Genomic DNA, 22,761 nt, shown 5'->3' with positions numbered 1-22,761 from the left:
CAAAAAGAAACTAAGTGGGTGTGCATCCAACTCGCTTGCTCACGAAGACCTAGGGCAATTTGAGGAAGCCCATAATTGGAACATACAAAGCCAAGTTCTATAATGAAAAATTCCCACTAGTATATGAAAGTGACAACATAGGAGACTCTCTATCATGAAGATCATGGTTCTACTTTGAAGCACAAGTGTGGTAAAAGGATACTAGCATTGCCCCTTCTATCTTTTTCTCTCAATTTTTTTAGGGCCCTCTCCTCTTTTTTGGCCTCTTTTTTTTCGTCCGGAGTCTCATCCTGACTTGTGGGGCAATCATAGTCTCCATCATCCTTTCCTCACTGGGACAATGCTCTAATAATGATGATCATCACACTTATATTTACTTACAACTCAAAAATTACAACTCGATACTTAGAACAAAATATTGAAGGAAATATGCCCTAGAGGCTATAATAAAGTTGTTATTTATATTTCCCTATATCAAGATAAATGTTTACCATTCATCCTAGAATTGTATTAAACGGAAACCTAGTACATGTGTGAATACATAGACAAACAGAGTGTCCCTAGTATGCCTCTACTTGACTAGCTCGTTAATCAAAGATGGTTAAGTTTCCTGACCATGGACATGCGTTGTCATTTGATGAACGGGATCACATCATTAGAGAATGATGTGATGGACAAGACCCATCCGTTAGCTTAGCATAATGATCGTTTAGTTTTATTGCTATTGCTTTCTTCATGACTTATACATGTTCCTCTGACTATGAGATTATGCAACTCCCGAATACCGGAGGACCACCTTGTGTGCTATCAAACGTCACAACATAACTGGGTGATCATAAAGATGCTCTACAGGTGTCTCCGGTGGTGTTTGTTGAGTTGGCATAGATCAAAATTAGGATTTGTCACTCTGTGTATCGGAGAGGTATCTCTGGGCCCTCTCGGTAATGCTCATCACTATAAGCCTTGCAAGCAATGTGACTAATGAGTTAGTTATGGGATGGTGCATTACGGGACAAGTAAAGAGACTTGCTGGTAACGAGAATTAACTAGGTATGATGATACCGACGATCGAATCTCGGGCAAGTAACATACCGATGACAAAGGGAACAACGTATGGTGTTATGCGGTTTGACCGATAAAGATCTTTGTAGAATATGTAGGAGCCAATATGAGCATCCAGGTTCCGCTATTGGTTATTGACCAGAGATGTGTCTCGGTCATGTCTACATATTTCTCGAACCCGTAGGGTCCGCACGCTTAACGTTGGATGACGATTTGTATTATGAGTTATGTGATTTGATGAACCGAAGTTTGTTCGGAGTCCCGGATGAGATCACGGACATGACGAGGAGTCTCGAAATGGTCGAGACATAAAGATTGATATATTGGAAGGTTATGTTTGTACACGGGAATGGTTTCGAAAGGGTTCAGACATTTTCCGGAGTACCTGGAGGTTACCGGAACCCCCCAGGGGGTTAATGGGCCTTCATGGGCCCTAGTGAAGAGAGGAGGCAGCGGCCAGGTGGAGGCGCGCATTGTCGGTGTCAAAACCGGCGGATCTCGGGTAGGGGGTCCCGAACTGTGCGTCTAGGATCGATGGTAACAGGAGACGGGGGACACGATGTTTACCCAGGTTCGGGCCCTCTCTATGGAGGTAATACCCTACTTCCTGCTTGATTGATCTTGATGAATATGAGTATTACAAGAGTTGATCTACCACGAGATCATAATGCCTAAACCCTAGGAGTCTAGCCTATATGACTATGGTAATGTGAACGTGTCCTTTCCGGACTACCCCCTCCAGTTTATATAGACACCAGGGGGATCTAGGGTTTACATAGAGTCGGTTACATAAGAAGGAATCTTCATAATCAGCCGCCAAGCTTGCCTTCCACGCCAAGTAGAGTCCAATCCGGACACAGGTACGGTCTTCGGCCTTCATGTCTTCACAGCCCATCAGTCCGGCCCAATGGATAACAGGCCGGACGCCCGAGGACCCCTTAGTCCAGGACTCCCTCAGTAGCCCCTGAACCTGGCTTCAATGACGAGGAGTCCGGCGCGTAGATTGTCTTCGGCATTGCAAGGCAGGTTCCCCTTTTTCGAACTCCAAGATAGTCTTCGGATGCGATGATAGTATCCGGACCTGTCACACACACCATACACAACTGTACAGAGAATATATTTTTACACGAGTTCCATCCGCTGACAACTTTTTTGCAGCATGACATCACGCCTGACCGGCCACAATTTGCGAACCGTTTTTCGTCTGCCGCCCCGCATTTCGAGACGCGGTTGCCATTGGCACGTCCTGTCGAAGCAGAGATCGTGTCCCCTTATTGTGGGATTCTCATCAATGCGGGCGTGGGTGACCCAACCGTGCCGTTCGCACAGCTCTTGGAAATAGGCGAGTTTAAGGCGAGTGGGGAGGCGCTTGATATTCATGGCCTTTATAAGGGGATAAGAATTCCCTTTCTTCACCCACACCTCGGTTCCTCCTCAGCCCTTCCGTCCCTGAGCTCCAGCGCCCAAGTCTTTAGCTTTTCCCTTGTCCGAGAAAGCACTCCAAAGATGTCCGGATCCGGGGCTGGAGGCAAGTGGATGGCCTCCTCCGTTACGAAGAGGGATATCAAGGAGCTCCGGGAGGCCGGATATCTGGCCAAGGAGATCGCCCACAGACTCCCGGCCAAGGGACAGATCGTCCCTACTCCAGAGCCCCATGAGAGGGTTGTGTTTCTTACACATTTCGTCCGCGGGCTGGGCTTCCCTCTTCACCCCTTCGTCTGTGGATTGATGTTTTACTACGGGCTAGATTTTCATGACCTAGCCCCTAACTTCATTCTCAACATCACGACATTCATTGTCATGTGCAAGGCCTTTCTCCGCATCTCGCCTCATTTCGGCCTATGGTTGAAGACCTTCAATGTGAAGCCGAAGGTGGTGAGCGGCCAACAAGCAGAGTGCGGAGGCACCATGCTGGGCAAGATGCCCAACGTTACCTGGCCCGAGGGCACATTCACGGAGATGGTGAAGGGGTGGCCATCGGGGTGGTTCTATATCTCCGAGCCACGCGACGCCAACTGGGCGGTGGCCCCAAATTCTGATCCGGAATCCCGATGCGGCTCACCTCCTGGCAAGAGAGGGGCCTAACCTGGGGTCCCCCGGACGAGCTGTCTGGGCTCCAAACGTGCGTCCAGAATATGATAGACAGGAAGATAGAGCTCATCAACGTGGTGCAGGTCATGCTCGTTCGTCGGGTCCTTCCGTGCCAACGCCGGACTTGCTATCTGTGGGAGTTCGATCCGGCCAAGCACCAGACGCTACTAGAGCTCTTCGGCACGATGCACGAAGAAATCTGGAAAGTGCTCTTCAAGGCCGGCGAGACGCCACCGCCCATGACCGAAGACCGCGGGCTTAGCTTAAAACGCCAGGCTAACTCGGTAAGTTCTTTTAATGTTTTCAAGGAGTACCCTCTACTAGCATATTTTGGGAGAAAGCCTAAGCTTTCCTTCCCCTGTTTTCAGGCCTGGATCAAGGTAGCAGAGGAGATTAACTATCCGGCTCCGCTGCCCGAATACCAAGAATTCCCATTACTGACGAGAATGCTTTTCCCTGCACCTTATGAGGTGCCGGAGAAGACGGCCAAGAAGGCGGCCAAAGGGGCCAAGAAAGGCCTTCGCCGAAAAGTCACTCCGGACGTGACGTCCGAAAGCGAGACTTCCTCTTCGTCCGCTGACAAGGACGACGAAGAGGAAGAAGAAAACGACTCCCCAACTGAAGTGGGGAGGAAGAAGAAAGCGGCCCCCACGAACTCGGTGGTGAAGGCGTCTAAGAGGGTTAAAGGCTCCCTCGCGGATAACCCCGCGTGGGATGTTGATAGCAGTCCGGAGCGACCTCGCCGGACCAAGCCTCAGGCCGCCTCGTAAGTACCAGAATCCAAAAATGTCTGGCTTTCCCGGTTTTGTAATATTGATATGTCTCAAACCTTGTCATTGCAGTCCGGCACGCGATGGCTCCCCGCGATCCTCGACAGAGGGATCGCTAGACTCGAAGGAGATGGCTAGCATGTCTCCGCCACCTGCGCATTCCGTCTCTCCCAAGGGTGACGACAAGGTGGTGTCGCAAAAGACCTTCCCCGACCGGGGGGAGCCTCCGGAGATCGTCGGGGTGGCGCCCCAGGACGATCCCTTAGTCGCCGGACACATGGGGGAAAAAGCCCCTATGGGGGCTGGTGACGGGGGCCGAGCTCCCTTCGGACCTGAGCCAGATACCATTTCGGAGATCTACGCGGCTCCGGAGTCCAGCGAACGGCATTCCCCAAAAGGAGGGAATGTGCCTGTTCCGCCGGTGACCTCTGTCCAACCAGAGGCACCGGATAATCTACTGGAGGCGCTACGAGGCGCCTCTATTGTGGATGAACACCGCACCCTTATGGGCACGGTAATAGAGAAGGTTCAGTTCGTCAAAAGCGGACTGACCGAAGCCTGCACTAGCCTTCTATCGGGCTTTGAGGTAAGTAATGTGTTTGTAGGAAGAATATCACAGTATAGACACTAGCCCCTGATGCTCTGTTTGGCGTTCGGGAAGAAAAAGCCGAACAGAGGATCAAGAAGAAATATCCCAGGAGTCTAACATAAGTTATCTATGTGAATAAGCAGGTATCACTGCAGGCTGCCACCGCTCATGCTGCAGAGGTCTCCGGACTGAAGCGGAAACTGGAGTGGGCCGAGGAGGAGCTCGGCCTCGTGAGGAAGGAGCTGGAGGATAGCCAAGGTATGTGGTAACCTGCGGGTACATTTTAAGAAAAAATGAATAGTCCGTCCGGACTAAGGTGTCATAAACTTTATTAGGGGCCACGACCGAGGTGGCAGCCCTCAAGAAGGCGTTAGCCGAGGTCGAGGACAAAGTGGCCAAGGAACGCGCCGCACGCGAAAAGCACGAGGCCCGGGTTGGCGAGGCGCAGCAACAGCTCCAGGGCGCGATCGAGAGATTTGAGTCCTTGGAGCACGTTTGTAAGGCGCAAGAGTCCGAACTGGCGAAGGCCCGCTAGAGCGCAAAGGATGCACGAGCCGAAGCCCAGAACGCCCTCCAGGAAATTTAGGCGGCCAAGAAGATTGCGGCGGGTAAGTCTTTCACCATGCAAAGCAAGTATGTAGAAGAAACGTTCCTTGTACTTATCCGAATTTGGGTTTTCCAGGGGCGTTTATGGATCTGCCGCGCAGTATATCAGATGCTGCCGAGCATTATAGAGCCGAATAAGGGATGTCTACGGAGAAGCTATTCTGGTCCCAATATCTTGGACCCGAACATCTGGTGCCCTTCATCGACCAGCTAAAGCAGTTGGTCGAGCTGCACAGGTTGGCAGAGCTAGCCATGAAGGACCTGATAGTCCGGCTGTGGCCTACCGAGCCTATACCTAGCAGCTACTTCGGACTTGTTAAGCGGCTTGTAAGTGCCTGTCCGCGGCTCGAAGCCGTGAAGCGGTCGGCCTGTATTGAAGGTGCGCGTATGGCATTTGCCCGCGTCAAGACGCATTGGGCAAAGCTGGATGCCAAGAAGCTGATGACCGAGGGGCCGCCGGAGGGAAAGGAGCATCGTCGACCCGAGCTCTATTTTGATGGTGTCCTAGAGGGGTCCCGCCTTGTGGCGGAGCAATGTTTGAAGGATGTCATATTCCCATGAGAACATTTGTATTATCCCGTCCTGTAATATGGAACAATGATGTTATGTATTATAATGCTTGCGATTTACATTTTACCTCCTGTGCGGCCGTTTATGAAATCTGAGGGTTGACCAGTCGTCGGCTTCTACCCCCACGTAGATAGTACGGGGGTGTTCGAGATAAATCTAAACACTCTTTACTCCACATTTTGGTCCTTAAAGGAGGTCTTTAGCGCAACGAACAAGGCAATCAGACTATGCGGCCTTTACCGCCCTCACTTAGCCATATGAGTTTTACAATTAAGAAAGTTGGCGAAGCCCCTGGTATTCGGAAGGCCGAACTAGGGGCGTTGTACACGCCTAATCGGAGGAACCGATTCTTCGCAAGAAGCGGAAAAAATCTCTAACGATTTGGAACCTCTCGAACAGCTGACCAGCTCTCGCCGCACCATGACAATCAGTTTTCGGCTTTCTCTACTGAGGTGCTCGTCCGGAAGAACCGGGACACAATCGCAGTAGTTCTCCCTTTACTACCCTAGCCGATATAGTGGAACGTAAGGTAGTAAGCACAGGAGCCGGGCAACCCAACTATTGACCAAAGACATGATTCGGAGCCGATGCATATAATGCTATAAGTTCGGGGTGCCGAACTGTACTGGAAAAGTGTTCGGACTTTTATTGCCGTAATGCGGGGTGTAATGAAGCCCCTGGCGTAGTAATACGTACCATGGTGTACGTGTGCAATAAGTAATATATACAAAGGTGAGGAAACAAGATAATTAAGTAATAAGCTGATGCCACCATTTATTCACCATTGTGATGTAATTAGTACGTCGGGGCGTACTTTGTGCAAGTAATGCGATAAGCAAGTAAAGCTATTTAACATGCCGCAACCAAGGGCGAGCTGCGTGCGGGTATGTAAAACAAATATGGCAATCGTTTAGTAGAGACCACCTGGGGATTCCCTTGTATGCCAGAGCTCCTTGCCTCCTTGGTGTGTTCTGCAAGTGGGTCATCCGCATAGACCTCGAAAAGAGAAAAAACTCGTAATAAAAAGGAAAAGTAAAGGCGTGCGAATCCCAGGGTCGGTCAAGCTGCACTGTGGATCGCGAGCGAGTTATGCCTCCGTCAGTACCCATGGGGTTTTGAGTGCGTAGTTATGTACGCGCGGTACGGATGCCATTTCCTCATCAGGGTTGGGACGGAGGCCGAATTTACTAATTCAGCTCTTGACGAACCGAGCTGCCCTGTTGCAGTGTGGTCCGGACCTTCTTAACGATTTCCACGGGCTCGGCGGCCGGATTATGGTGCCGCTTGAGAAGGCCGCTCTGTACTTCTGCTGCTAGGGCTACGGTATGCTCCTCTGTATGGAGGGAACGTTCCGTGTTTCCATTTACTGTAATGACGCCGCGTGGACCGGGCATCTTGAGCTTGAGATAAGCATAATGTGGCACCGCATAATGTGGTTCGTCCGAGCAGTGCGTGGTAGCCACTGCGGAAGGGGACGATATCGAATATTAGCTCTTCGCTTCGGAAGTTATCCGGGGAACCGAAGACCACCTCCAGCGTGATTGAGCCCGTACAACGGGCCTCTATGCCTAGTATAACTTCTTTGAAGGTAGTTATCGTGGGCTTGATTCGTGAGGGATTAATGCCCATTTTGTGTACTGTATCCCGATAGAGCAGGCTGAGGCTGCTACCACCGTCCATTAGGACTCGTGTCATGTGAAATCCGTCGATGATTGGGTCGAGTACCAATGCGGCCGAACCGCCATGACAGATGCTAGTTGGATGATCACGACTATCAAAGGTGATCGGGAATGATGACCATGGGTTGAATTTTGGGGTGACTGGCTCTACTGCATAGACGTCCCTGAGTGCGCGCTTGCGCTCCCTTTTGGGGATGTGTGTAGCATATATCATGTTCACCGTTTTGACTTGAGGCAGGAATTTCTTCTGCCCCCAGTGTTCGGCTGCCGGGGTTCCTCGTCATCGTCCTCGCTCTGCGATTCCCCTTCCTTGTTTCCGCTGTTTACCTTGCTGGCTTGTTTAAAGACTCGGCACTCTCTGTTAGTATGGTTGGCTGGTTTGTCTGGGGTGCCATGTATCTGGCACGGACGATCGAGTATGCGATCCAAGCTGGATGGTCCTCCGCCGTTCCTTTTATAGGGCTTCTTTCGCTGGCCGGACTTGGAGCCACTGAATCCGGCATGAACTGTAGTGTCATCGGTGTTATCGCCATTGCTTCGACGTTTATGTTTGTTGCGCCGGAGCTTGCCGGTGCTGTTTTTGGCCTCGGGGGGGGGGGGGGAGCTGCTTCGTTGGCTGTGTTTGTACTGCGAGCCAGCCAACTATCCTCTCCCGCTCAAAAGCGGGTCATAAGTGCCGTGAGGGCTGCCATGGACCTCGGCTTTTCTTGGCCGAGGTGGCGGGCTAGCCATTCGTCACGGATGCTGTGTTTAAAGGCCGCTAGGGCTTCGACATCCCGACAGTCAACGATCTTATTCTTTTTGGTTAGGAACCTAGTCCAGAATTTTCTGGCTGATTCTCCAGGTTGTTGAACTATGTGGCTTAAGTCATCGACATCGGGTGGCCGGACATATGTACCTTGGAAGTTGTCAAGAAAGGCTTCTTCCAAGTCCTCCCAGCTGCCAATGGAATTTTCAGGCAGGCTATTTAGCCAGTGTCGGGCTGGCCCTTTGAGCTTTAGTGGGAGGTATTTGATGGCGTGGAGGTCGTCTCCACGGGCCATGTGGATGTGGAGAATAAAGTCCTCAATCCATACTTCGGGATCGGTTGTTCCGTCGTATGATTCAATATTGATGGGCTTGAACCCCTCGGGGAATTCGTGATCTAGCACCTCATCTGTGAAGCAGAGAGGGTATGCGGCGCCTCTATATCGGGCCGCGTCACGGAGCGCCTCCGATGAAGTCCGTCTGCGGTTATCGGCCCGGGTGTGACTAGGTTCGTCACGTCCGAATAGGTAGCTGTCATCCCGAGTCGGGAAGCGTCCTCACGATCCGTATATTGATCTGGTTTGTCCTGCTCTACTGTCCAGATCCTGCCGAAGGTCGTATGTATGGTCCCGAGCTGTTCTGTCCCTGTTTTTGCGAGGCGGTGGGGCGGGCCGTTGTTCGGCATGAGTTGCCGTTTTATCCTGACCGCGGGGTGGTCGGTCCGCCGCACTATCCCGACCGCGTGGTGGTCGGTCCGCATTGCGTGAGGGAGGTATGGGATCTGGTGCCTCCTCATCGAACTAAGGTAGCAGTCTGCGCTTTGGGTAACTCTTGGCTGGGCGCTCGACGCCGTATTCTTCGGCTGCCAGGAAATCTGTCCACCTGTCAACGAGCAGGTCTTGATCAGCTTGGAGCTGCTGCTGCTTCTTCTTCAGGCTTCTTGCAGTGGCTATGAGCTAGCGTTTGAAGCGCTCCTGCTCGAGGGGTGCCTCAGGCACGATGAAGTCCTCATTGCCGAGGCTCTCATCATCCTCGGAGACTGGATGATAACTATCATCATCTGAGTCATTGGGCATGGCCTGTTTATCAGGGTTATCTTGCCCGTTGTCTTATTCCTTCTGTTCGGATGCGGCCCCGACAGGGTCTTCATTGTTTTCGGCGTCACCCGGAGTACTATTTTCTCTGGTGCCAGTGTTGCCGTATTTTGAGCGACGAGGCTTAGAACGGCGTTTAGGGCGCCGGCGTTTGGACTGTGTCTCAGGAGGTTTATTCGCAACTGGGTCTTCTTTGTCGTCGTCGCTAGCTTTTTTAGGTGTGTCAACCATGTACACATCGTACGAAGAGGTGGCCGTCCAACGTCTAGTGAATGGCGGGTCTTGGCCTTGCTCCTTGTCAGCATCGTCGTCCATACCGTCGATGTCTTCGGAGTCATAATCAAGCACGTCGGTTAAGTCATCGACAGTGGCTATGAAGTGGGTGGCGGTTGGGAAGAAAAATTCCCCATCATCCGCCTCTAGCTCGAACCAAACATAGTTCGGCTGTGAGTCCTTCTTTAAGGACAAATCCTTTAAAGATTTCAACACATCGCCCAAAGGTGACTGCTGGAAGAGAAAAATTCATCATAGGTCACAAAACTTGAGCCGGCTGACACTTTAGTACCACTACTTCAAAATACCCGAACTACAGTCCATGTACTTGCGCAGAGGGTTCACTTTGGTCCGTATATATGAATTGAGCTACGTATTCGCTGACTTGACCGAGTCAGCCGTTGCTAGCTAGGCTTTAACCGCCACCTGTGTAGCACCTGGTCGGGGGGGGGGGGGTTAATACGAGTAGTTCGGTTTTTTTTGCAAATGCGCCAGCACCTGACCATTAAACGCTCGCGCAGCTAGTCGGACCGCACCCGCTCGCACCCTCCCGCACCTGTCTCCTCCCTCCCGCACCCTCTCTGCTCCCGCACCCTCTCTGTTCGTCGTCGCTACCGAGGTAGTGCCTTTGCTCGTCGGCGTCGACGACGGCTCCATGAGCACGTCGTCGGACGCTGAGCCGCCGCCGTCCGCGCCGTTCGGGAGGGGCCTGCGCGACGTGCCTCTTGCTCCTTCGCGTCGTCGTGATGATGCCTCGCCGCCCCTGTACCGTACGTCGCCGTCGCCAGCAGCTCCCTTGCTCGATCTGTCCAATTTAGCTCCCGTAACGAGTTCTTGGTCGCATCAATTGCACGTACGAGCTAGGGTTTGGGCGTTCGTTCTACTCTCTGACGGATTGGGTGTGGGGTGGTAGGGTTTTAGCAGTTTCTTGAAGAACTTTGTGGTAGGCCAAAAATAGGGCTGCGTCATGGGGTTTTGCAGTAGATGGCCATGTTTGCAGAGATCTGTAGTGGTTAGGGTTCTTTCTCCCCCCAATTTGTCATGGTTCCAGGGGTCTAGGGTTTAAGCAGTAAAGTTTGCTTTTAGTGTCAGAGTGTTAATTGGACCAAAAATTGTTTTAATTTGCAATTACATTGTGTCAGATTTACCAAAAATGGTTGCTTTTCTACCTGTAAGATCATACATTTGTTAATTGGAGCCATGAATATCTGTTTTTCTTTCTGAAAAAGTAAAAAAGTATGAATGTCTGAACTGTAGTCTGAAATGTCTGAACCTTTCTGTAGTCTGAAATGTCTGAACTTTTTCAAATTGATTGTTTTGCAGGACCCTTAAGCAACCACTTCTCTGTTGAGGTCATACATGGTGGCTACTTTCTGTGTGCTGGCGAGCATAGGGATTATCACAAAGGTCACTCCATTTGGTATGATTACTGTGACATAGATAATAGGACACCTAATGTTGTTGCCAGTCTAGTGGAGGAAATTGGATATGAGTTTGAGGGCTGGATCAGGGCTTATTGGTGTGTTCCTGGATTGACAGTCTATAAGAATGGATTAAGAGAGATCAAGTATGTTTTTTCACACATAAACTTACTTACTTTGTTATGCTTTTCCACTGGTTACTTTTTTTTCACACATTTTTATTAACATGCCATATGTTTCATCTTATGTTCTAGACGGAACAGAATGCAAAAAGAGCTTCGCTCGGTTGGCCCTCCTAGGCTTCCGCCTACTTTCTCTTCTCTTAAGTCTACAACAAGTGGGAGAGGCAGGATTCGAACCTACGTAGAAAACCTTCAACAGATTTACAGTCTGTCGCTTTTGACCGCTCGGCCACTCTCCCCTTCCCGGGGATACGCCCTCCTCAAACAAAGGGTTCCTGAATAAGAAGGATGGCGGCCTTCGTTCTTAAGTTAAGAAGAGCAGATGGAACTATTAGATTTGCTAGTTCCGGGAGAATAAATAAGGTATAAAAATCAAGCAAGAAAACGGATGCGCTAACGCGCAACGGCTTTCGCGCTAGTTGCTCAAAAAATCGTATAAAAATCAAGCAAGAAAACGGATGCGCTTCTCCAAGCTTATCTATATATATTTCTCGATGGAAGCAGAAGGAAAGGCTTAAAGAAGGTGACAAGAAGAGAAACTTATTAGTTCGTCGTAGCCAACATGGGACAACACTATGCCAGAAAACATGAAGGATTGTGTTCTGAATGGCAACCACTTCCAACAGATATTCCTTGATCATGATGAGAGCATGAGATCATATATTTATATTGTACAAGTCCACTTTGATGATGAGGATCCTCCAATTGTCAGGTTCAGTGGCATTAGGCCAAAGAAGGATAATGCACACTAGCAGCAAGCAGAGCAGACACAACAGCAGCAAGAGGAGCAGGCTCAGCTCACTCTAGTGGAACAGGAGCAGGCTGAGCTCCCTCAAGTGGAACAGGAGCTGCCTCAGCATGATCAAGAGCATGAGCATGATCAAGAGCATGAGCAAGATGAAGCAGAGTCAGAAAGTGTAGCAGAGTCAGAAGAAGATGATTTCATACCAAGTCCACCCCAGCCTGGAACTACTTACCTTTCATCTCAGTTTTGGTTTAGGGCCAGGAAATCCTGTAGATTTTTGGACATGGATGCAGCAGACACAGTTGGTTGTTCAGTAGTGCAGGATTCAGATGAAGATTACATTCCACAAATTGTTGATTTAGACATTGATCTGCAGGATGATGATGACTTGCACTACAAAAAAAAATACACTTCCATGATGATACGTGTTTGTCACAGTAGGTCGCATTTTTTGTCATGCATGTACATCCATGACAAATTTATAACAGAATCAAGATAGTCATACATGTGCTGTCGTAGAAGTGTTTCATGACATTACCAAAATTATCATCACGGAAGTGTCCACTTCCATGACGATAAATCGCGCGTCACAGAAGTTCTTTCATGAAGGGTGACCGACACGTGGCATCCACCGTAACGGAACACCGTTAAGCTATCGGGTCAGATTTTGCATCCGATAACCCGTTAACAGCCCTGACCAATGGGAAATTTCCACGTGTAAAATTCTGATTGGCCGAAGGGAACACATGTCAGCTCGTAAGTGGGCCAGATGTCGCCCGTCCATTGGAGGAGACATGCCTATGATACGTCGACACGTGGCTGGGCCCAACAGAGGCCCATATAGGTTAAAAGGCCGGCCCAGTCAAAGGCCCGTAGAACTTAATCAGGTACTAGTGGGCCAGCCCAATAACGGCCTGCTTAATAAAGGCCCATTTACGGCCCGAAGCCAGTTCTGGCCCGTTAATTGTTTGCCCAATATTTGGGCCCATTTACGGCCCGAAGCCAGATCTGGCCCGTTAATTGTTCACCCAATATTTGGGCCCATTTGCGGCCCGAAGCCAGATCTGGCCCGTTAATTGTTCGCCGAATATTTGGGCCCAACTACAGCCCAGTGACTTTCGGCCTGTTAGACGCCTGATGTAGACATGGGCCCATTTCATCCTGGTGTGACTTTCGGCCTGGGAATGGCCCGTGCTGCCCATGGGCCATATATGGTCCGACGGGACATCGGGCCCAATAACGGCCCGTGCAAAAGGTGGCAACAATTAAGCCCAACGTGACTTTGGGCCTGTCAAAGGCCTGTCGCGTAATTCGGCCCGTTGATGCCTGTGCTAAACTTTCGGCCTCTTAAAGGCCCATGATATCAGTGGGCCAACTAAGGCCCGAGATATGTTTCGGCCTGGTAATGGCCCGTGAGCTAACTGGGCCCAAAACGGCCCGGTCTATATTTCGGCCTGCTGAAGGCCCGTCGACGACTAGTGAAAATTGAGGCCCAACATGCATTTTGGCCTGCTAAAGGCCCGTGGTTTCATCTCGGCCGTAATAGGCCAGTACAATATTCAGCCTGTTAATGGCCCAACGCTACCTGGGCCAAACTAAGCGCTGGGTCGACAAAAGGCCCAAGTAAAATATAGGCCGGTGTAAGTTTGGGCCTGGCGCAATGTGTGAAGGCCCCAATCATTCGCGCCCAAGAAAGATGCAGGCCGGCCCAATTGTGGCCCGTTAAAAACCTGGCCCGTTAGAGTCGAATGTTTCGGTCCGGTCGACTACATCTGATTTTTTTCAGATAGCGAATGATGGCAGTAACTAGTAGGAATTAAGAACAAACCTACTCTATACAATAAAGAAATTATGGCATAGTAACTAAGAATAAACCTACACTATACAATAAAGGATTTAAGGTATATTACATCCACTGGGCATCGAAGTTCGCCACCAGTGATCATAAAGCGCAACGAAGAAGCAGATTACAAAAACTGGGCACCATTGCAGCGTAACAAAATAATACTGAACCGAGACCACTTCCAAGACAGTTCAAGAAAGGTTAGCCTTGCGGGGGAACTGCTGCGCAAGCTGCTGAGCAAGGCTGTGAGACCGGCCTAGCATGTCGGTCACAGCTTCCAGGTGTAGCTGTTTAGCGATGAGGTTCTCATTGGTGTTCTCCGCAATCTTTCTGAGAGATAGGACTTCAAGTAGAAGTTGAGTTGCAGAATGCCTTTCTGCTAGAACTTGGGACTGAAGAAGTCGAACTGATTCAGACAACGAATTCTGTGAGCTTGTCTGACTGTTAGTCTCAAGTAACTTGAACACTGCATCAAGACAAGACTTTGGGGTTGTCCCGCTATCTTCAAGATGTTTTGCCTTCTTTGCTGCAATATATGTTGGGTTTGTCTCATAGCCTTCAGCAGACTTGTGTATGCCATCAGGCATATCACCCTGAAACAAAGCAGAGAGATGACAAGTTTTGCACGTGTATAAACAAAGATGATAACTGTTCTGTCAATTCTATCCAATTTCAAATTAGAAAATAAAGAGTAAGTTCAAAATATCAATAGCATAATTTGGCATTGTTCATAATGCGGGGAGCTTCACCACACTACTGGATTACCATGTCAACATAACAAGCATAGATGAAGGGCAAAGAAAATCATTGTATCTATTTTGGATAATGTGCATAGCATGTTGTTCATATCATCAGCCACATCAGTAAGATAAAACAGGAGATGACAAGGTGCAAACGTGGGCTGCTTCACCACCCACTGGATTATAGATCCACAAAAACAAGCATACATATAGGGAGTATTAAGTAATGTGCATGGTATGAATAAGGAATTTGGTTTTACAAGTAAAACTTAGAACTTACGGTTCTTACGAACATGCATTTTGGTAGAAACAGCAAACTAAACAGCAGTAAACGATAGGGAGTATGAGCAAATTAAACATCAGTTGAGGATAAAGGCTTTAGAAGGATTGACTTACATTAACAGTTAACACCGGCTTTATAATGCCCTTCTCCATGTCAAGGGAAGGATAACTCAAGAATTTCAGCACAAAATCTTCTTCATAAGCATTGCCTGTACTCTACATTTTGTAGAGAGTAATTATAGATATGATAATACTGGAAGGGATAGAGGATAATGAAGATAAGATGCAGATTGATGCTACATAATCAACTACCAATCCCTGGAAGTACAAGCGTTACAGGACAAAATGTACTGACAAGAGCAATGGGCTACACTTCTGCACTGGCATTGTCTGTGTATTCTACTTGTTGGTAAGATTAAATATAGATCTGATCTTTTTTAGTAAATGGTGGGCGAGGGAGATAAGATGCAGAATGCTACAAAATGAACCAATCCCTCTTCCCATAATACATGAGTGTTTTGAACACTAGTGTACTGTACAAAACGTTCTTATATTATGGGACAGAGGGAGTAGCTGTTAATGTAAGTACAATGATAGACCATGTTCAGTCCTTACAAGAGGACTGCAGAGCTAAACCTCTTCAAAAGCATTGGGTTGATTCTAAATTTATGTAAGAGTCCATACAGATCTTATAATGTCCACCAAATGGACGATTACGAGGCTAACATGTGCAGTGATGCTACATAATCAAACAGCTATGAAAGTAAGTATGGTCATACAGGGCAAGAGGTACTCACAAGAGCAATGCAGTGTGCAGTATAGTTGCGAGATTCCGTGGTCCCTTGAGAACGAATGTTCTTCTGCTAACAGTTTTCGTACAAGTGAGACATTAAGGCAAATGCAGAAATGTAGTTCAAATTGTGATGTGATATCATAGACAGTACCTTACGCTGCAGCCGAGACCAATGTGTAACAAGATTATTCCAGTCACCGTCGGATAAATGTAGCACAGGAGACTTTACAGAAATTTCGTTCAGAGGCTTGCCATCGAAGTGCGCTTGCCTCAGGTAGGAACGATACTTCATCAACGAGTGCTTGAAAAGCGCAACCAACCCTTGCTCGTCATCACAATCCAGTTTGCTCCTCGCCTATTTAAAAGAATGAAATCTTGTGTCTTCTGTCAGCAGAAACATATGCAGTAATGACCATGAATAACATTAGTACATTACTTATGCGTAAGTTGCGGAGGAAGACTGGAATAGAAGTGGGACCGTCTCTTCTGAGCTTTGAAGTCCCTTTTCCATTTCCGTAATTCCTTTACGACAAAATCCCCTGCTAATCCCCCAGCACGCAGTTGTCCATTGTTCTGTGTCTGCGGTATAATCTTTCCATGAAGGAAAGATGCGCACAAAGTTCCTGACAACAACATAAGCTTCGTCTTCTAAACTGGGAAGAAATGGAACAGGGGTCCTATTTGCTGCAATTGGGGCTCTCTCTGGTTTGAAAAGGGATTTGGCAAATGGATTTGGTGTACTCTTTGCTGGAATGGGGGTTTTGCGTCGTACAGCTGGTGCTATGTCAACTGCCATAATCATACTGTTTGCTGCAGTTGGGATCTGCTGAGTTGGGGCATCAGAAATGACCAGTGTAGTAGGGCTAGAGTCTGCTAGAGTTGGGGTATTTTGTGGGTCAGGTGATATGGCAACTACACCTAATGGGCTATTTGATTTATCAGGTGCCACTACCTTTTCCAAATACTTTGCTTGTGCTCCTCCACGATCAGCAATCGCCCTCTTCCTTTTGAACGTCTGATACACAAGAACAACATTTGAATGGATAAATATGGTATGATGGTAGATGGAATATGTACTGAAAATGGATAGGCAGGGCGTATTCACATACACGATGTGTAAACTAAGCTAATGGCAGTTCAACAAAGTAGAAGCAATGCAAAGCATCAGTTGCAAGATATGTGCGAGCAATGTAAACTTGGAAAGTTAGAGCAAGTACCTTGATGGGTGAATAAGATAGGGCATCTTCCTCTGACTCCTCCACTAGGGAGCTACATTGACTTAGGTCTCCCTCTAGCTTAGGATCACTGTTAGGATCATATTCTGAGCATGAATCTGTAGGTGGAGAGCATTCGCATTGCATTGCATCCAGACTTGATTTCAGTCCCTTAATGCCAAGTTTGACAGCCATGGCATTGTTCTGCTTTATTCTTTTCATGCGCGCAAGCTCATAATCATTATGATGCTGTTCAGAATCTGAGATTCATGAAAACATAAAAAGTAGTCAGATTATCTATGGAATGCATTGCGGATTCAACTCGGAGAGTGTCTCCCTATAAACCCCTGCATATGCAAAGTTCACCTCCCCAACCGTGCTGACCAGACCACACACAGAAATACAAACCTCTTATGTCTCTATAACAGGCAGGCACACATTTCAAAACTGAAGTAGGAACATTAGAATCATATGAAATTCGTATTTTAACAAATAAACTAAGCAATTATGAGTGGCTTAATGTTTAGCTTCAAGGGTGGAGTGTTGGTAGTGCGACACAAAGCAAGTAGGCAGATTGTATTCCATGTAAAAGATCGAAACCTATGTAAAAGCTGGAAATGACACTTTCTTTCTATACAATGCAGTGTTCGTTACCCACACATGATGGAAGAGATCACATAGAGAAATACTATTCACTCATGTCTACGGTTCCAGTATTTAGAAACAGGGTGGTCCACCCTAAAAGAATATTGACAACAAATATGACAAGGCAAGCATAGATGTAGTGAATCAATCATTTACTTGCGAGCTTACTAGGACAAGTATGCAGAATTGTAACTGCAGTAAGAGACCATCCAAAATCTGAATGAAGAAGTTTGTATAGCACTTATTGTTTGCAACTAATCGACGTGAATAATTGGATATTATATCGAATGAGTAAGAAAGACAAGTAAAATTGTCAGCAAACCTGGCTTGCAGTAGTAATCTGGGTCAATGTCACTACGACCAACAATCCAAAATGACTAGTTTCTGTTTCGAGGGCCGGAATTTTGAAAACCCTGTGAACTTTAGAGGTACTAAAGATTACCGAAATACATCTGAACCATTAAGTGTAGGTAGCACTGAGCACACAACAAACCCTAATGACAGTCCTGCCTAATGAGTAATGAATCAATTAGAAAATGGGTGATGAGGAGTGGCTGCTGAGTGTTGAGGACGTATCTCAGGATAAATCGGGTTGGCTTGGTGGGTGCTGCACGCCTGAGCCCTGAACGGACTGAGAAGGTAGGCACGGCGGCGCGCCCGGGCAGCGGTGACGCTGTTGGGCGAGCGGCTCCTGGCCTCCTGTTAGTCCGGTGTCTCCTCCTAGAGTCATGCCGTCCGGGGACGGCAAGTCGCCGGCGAGGCAGGCGGCTGGGGGCGAGTAGAGATCGAAAGCGCGTAGCAGAACAGAGGGGAATCGGGGCCTGGGACGACCCAAAATCCCAGGGTGGGCCGGCCCACCGTGGGCACCCTGTAGAGATACACACCCGAGGGGCGAACATGCATTTTCGAAACTAATTTAGGAACATTTAGCTAACCAATTAAACAACTCTGTTTTAATAATATCAGATTCGTATTTGAACAACTAAGCTTGTTTAGCTTGATGGGTGGAGCAGTGTTATTATGACACGAAGCACGTATTCTGATCGTATAGTGATCATAAAAGGGGGAAACTCTAAGCATATTTTTTTAGCAAAAGAGGGTTTCCCCTCCGATTTCTATTAAAGAAACCACCACGGAACCAACATGATCAATTAAACCCTAAGCACGATCAATTAAACCGTATTATGGCTGTGCCATGGCTGATTTGAAGCTGCAAACCGGAGAAATGATATTTAGCATCCATTGTTTGCTTCGAACTAAGAAATAAATTCTAAGAGCTGAAAAGAAAGTAGAGTAACCAAGTTAAGATATATTTTCTGGTTGAGATAAAAAAGTTGAGGAGATATGAAGTACCACCTCTCTTGCGGCGCCGTGTAGGCATCGGGGGTGCGATGGCTGTCGGTGGCGTTGAAGCAGATCTGCGACGGTAGACGGGTGCATCGGGGGATAAGTCCCGTTGCGGTGGAAGAGAAGGTCATGTGAGCGATCCCGGCAAAGAGGACGACGGCGCTGATGAAGCGAGAGGACGCGATGCAAGGCTATTGGTCCATCGCCGTGGATGAGAAACGTCCATCTCTAGCAGTGGACGACGCGGTCTTGGTAGGCGCTCTGGCATGGTGGAGGACGATGGCGATGGATGTGGTGGAGGACGGCGGCGATGGATGGGGTGGCGGACGGAGGCTAGTGTGGGGATGGGGTGTTCTAGCGCAGATGGTGTATGAATGGGAAAATGGAGGGAGAGGTACGGGGAACCATGTTTTTGGGACGCGCCTGTCTGAAATATGGGAAAGTTACGAACTTAGCCCCTGTTTAAAATTTGGACGTCTCGTCGGTTGGGGATAGGACGGTAATCTCGCATCTCGCCAATATTTGCCCAGAGCGATTTCGGGCGAGGAGAGGGTGGTTGGCGCCCATGGTTGGCGCCCACGGTGTATGAACGGGGCTGGCAGGTAGGGCGGTTGTGTCACGTCTGCGTGAAGTTACAAACCTGCCCCTATTGAAAATATTTGCCTACATCGATTTCGGCCGAGTCGAGTTTGTTTTGCCGCCCACCATGTATGAATTGGGAATGGAGGGAGAAACAGAGGTCTTTCGGACGAGCTTGAATCAAATGAGTTTTGCCGCCCATGTTTGACGCCCACCGTGTCGGAATGGGCTCAGAGGCGGTCGTGTCACGTCTAATTGAAGTTACTAACCTACCCCTATTTAGAGCAGTGGAAATCGGGCCGATGGATTGTCCGTGTAATGGGTAGACAGTAATTTCCATCTCCCAAACACTTGGCTTCGGGCAGCCGACGTGGGAGTGGACATTTTGCTGCTTCTTTCGAATTTTGGGACAATAAGCATCCACGTTTACCCTGGCAACTAAATTCGAATCCATTTTGTATTCCTATATGAATCTTTATAAATCATTCTATGTGTTTTTATATATCTTCAAAAGGACGACAAAGATGTATTCCACTGTCATATATGAATATGGTTTACAAATGCCGATACTCAAATTCAGAAACTAGAATCCAGTTTAAGGTGAATTCGAATATTTGGAACACTTCATGTCCAACTCAAATGTCACACGCAGCATAATGTGTACTCCCATTTAGATATGTACACAAGCGATGTATCAAGATTCAAATACCGAGTCAATCAACCAAGAATGTACAGAACTAACAACATATAAACACTTATAGAGTATATGGATCAATAATATCAACTAACATACATAAGCCAGGCCGCTGTACTTTTTTTGGCTACAACAACATCCTTTTTTTAGCCAGCATCTTGGCCCTTTCCGATGCGTGCCACTTATGGTCCATCTATACTACTACTATTGCTGAATGCACATTCAGCCCGATTGGCATATTTGTAGGTCTGGCACAGCAATCCAAATGAAATGTCTCCGAGTCTTATCAATTAATACAGACTTGTGCTCAAATAAAATTACAAACCAAAAACAAACAAAACAATTATTACATGATCTCTAAACAAATGGTTTGATTGATTACATGAACAGACAACACAAAGGTTATTCAACTATGGAAAGAATATTTCACCTATGATTTACCAAGTAGGAATTTAATTTCCTTTTTTCCTTCAGGACCTTAACAATCTGGTCAGTCTCAGCTTGCTTCGTTTTGAAATCCACCAAATATTTAATGGTTGTCTTGAGTACTGCTTGTGATTGTGTTGTTTGCTTCCTCAACATGTCAACTTCATCTCTAAGTGCAGAAGCAGAATCTCTTTCTACCACTAGTTTAGCCTCTAGAGCATCATCAGTTGGCAATTCATAATGCACGATTGGGCCGGTGCCACTGCTGTGGGATGATGCAACGTCCATGGGGACCTCGCTCTTTGATCTTGGGCTAACCTGTTTTGCCATTAAAGTTCCGATTGGATTCAGAAAAGTTGAAGTTAGCAAAACATCTCAACTGGGAGTTATAACAGCAAACCAGTTAAACAAACAAGGAATTAAAAGTTTCAATTGGATGCTGAAAAGTAGTTATTAACATCATTGTAACCCGTTGTTGCAGCAGCAAAGCAGTTAAACAAACAAGTAGATATTTAAGTTAAGGCAAACAGGTAATTCTTAACAGTAAGTATCAAACACATAGATAGGCACAGTCTACAATATGATTAACAGGTTGTGCCATTATGTAATCAGTAGCAAACTAAATTAAGCCAAGCAACGTAATTGAACAATTTTGCAATAAGTGGCTAACTAAAATTCCGAGAAGCAGGTAACTGAACTTACGCTAGTTCTTTGTACAGGCACACTGCAACTTCTTTTTCGCTTACAAGGTTGTACGAAGGAGTCCATGGCATCAATTGCTTGGATACGCAGTCCCAATACTTCTTTCTTCCCACACTGCATGGGTAAGTCGAATGGTTAATCTGGTAAGATGGTGCGTCCTTGATATGTTATATGAGGACGTGTAGTCAGACTAGTTGTAGCCAAACACATCACACTGGCTTTTACTGTATATTTCATGCGATTACTTTTGGCATATCGAGATCTAAGCAATCTACAATAGGATGAAAAGACTGGCATCCTTCACATTATTGGAGAACTCAGTTCATAGAAACAAGCAATTCAACCATTCTGTGGGTAAATCAAAAGCGCCACTGGAATATTTTTCACTATCCAATCATACACGCAAAAAGGGGCGACGCCACCATAGGGGCTGGTATGGGCGGCCGCCTCAGGTGGCTGGAAAGTGTGCACCTAGTTTGAGTCGTCCAGGTTGGCCCACGCTAGTTTTGTTCGTCCCAACGCACAAGCAGGCAATGTAAAAAATGAAGAAAAATGTTTCAATTTGGATGGGCCAATAACATAAGTGCAAGGCAGGCCCTATAGCAGGCTCGCGGCCCAAACGAGCGCCTCCCATATCGATCGACAGCAGGAAAAATCCCAATTCATTCGCTCCAGCCTCCAGTCTGGTTCGCTCCTAACCTAGCCGCCGCTGGACAGACCGACACAACACTTCCTCGCGCCCTCGTTGGAGGGCGGTCGCCGGGCTTCAAGCGAACGGAAGGACAAGAAGATGAAGATCCAACCCTGGGTGTAGCCTGCGTGGGAGGCAGCGGCGGCAGCACGGGCATGGCATCGAGCTTGCGCAAACGGACAGTCGCAGCTTGCAAGAGTAGCATGCGCAACGAGCAGGTACATCACATCCCTGATTATATCTAATTCAACTCTTCAATTTCTGGCCAATAGTTAAACCTGACGGTGTTGTAAAACTGCTTGTATGTAGGGAATCTATGAGAAAATGAAACCAATTTCTACTTATTTTATAACTCCCCCAATCAATACTGAACTGACTGAATCTGATGTATCTAATCAAGTTTCCGGTGCAAACATACAAGCTCATGTTGTTCTTGAGCCTGAAGTGTCTAATGAACAGACTGCTAATGAAGGATTTGATGCAAACATTTTACATGCTCCTGGTGATGAACATATAGTGTCTAATGAGGGATCTAATGCAAGCATTTTGCAAGCTCATTGAAGGATTTAGTGTCTAATGATGATCTACTATGTTGAGAGAGACAGAGATTTGCAGGCATTGATGACAAGCAAATTATAGTGCATTTTCATAGCTTGAGGAAACGTCGAGGCCATCTACCAGAAAGTCCCCGTATCATGACAACATAGCATAAATACTTTTCTAATCTGTTGTTTGAAACTATTGGCATACTTGTGCAGGATAGATATATTGATATGCAGTTTGCGCACTGGTTATACGTGCAATTACACTTCGATATTTTCAGCCAGAGAACGAATAATTCAAGCAGGTACAGACCATGTTTGTAGTCCTTGTACACCATGTTGCATTTTGTGTTTTTTGGTGCTTGCATCATTTAGTGTTTATAATCTGAACTACTTTGGATCATTAGCTGGTTTTCAAAGTGCATGTAGCTTCA

At 47.4% G+C, this 22,761-nt stretch overlaps 1 non-coding gene across 1 annotated transcript; it reads right to left on the bottom strand.

Annotated features, from left to right (window-relative positions):
* Nucleotides 1–11,240: 11,240 nt before the first annotated feature.
* Nucleotides 11,241–11,323, bottom strand: TRNAY-GUA (transfer RNA tyrosine (anticodon GUA)). The gene has a single exon. It is a non-coding gene; the product is annotated as a tRNA-Tyr (tRNA).
* Between the last annotated feature and the right edge of the window lie 11,438 nt (nucleotides 11,324–22,761).

Source organism: Triticum aestivum, chromosome 4D, assembly GCF_018294505.1.
Source record: "Triticum aestivum cultivar Chinese Spring chromosome 4D, IWGSC CS RefSeq v2.1, whole genome shotgun sequence".
Classification (NCBI taxonomy): Eukaryota; Viridiplantae; Streptophyta; class Magnoliopsida; order Poales; family Poaceae; genus Triticum; species Triticum aestivum.
Note: the sequence above shows the minus strand (reverse complement) of the source record. Positions and strands in the feature narration are given on the sequence as shown.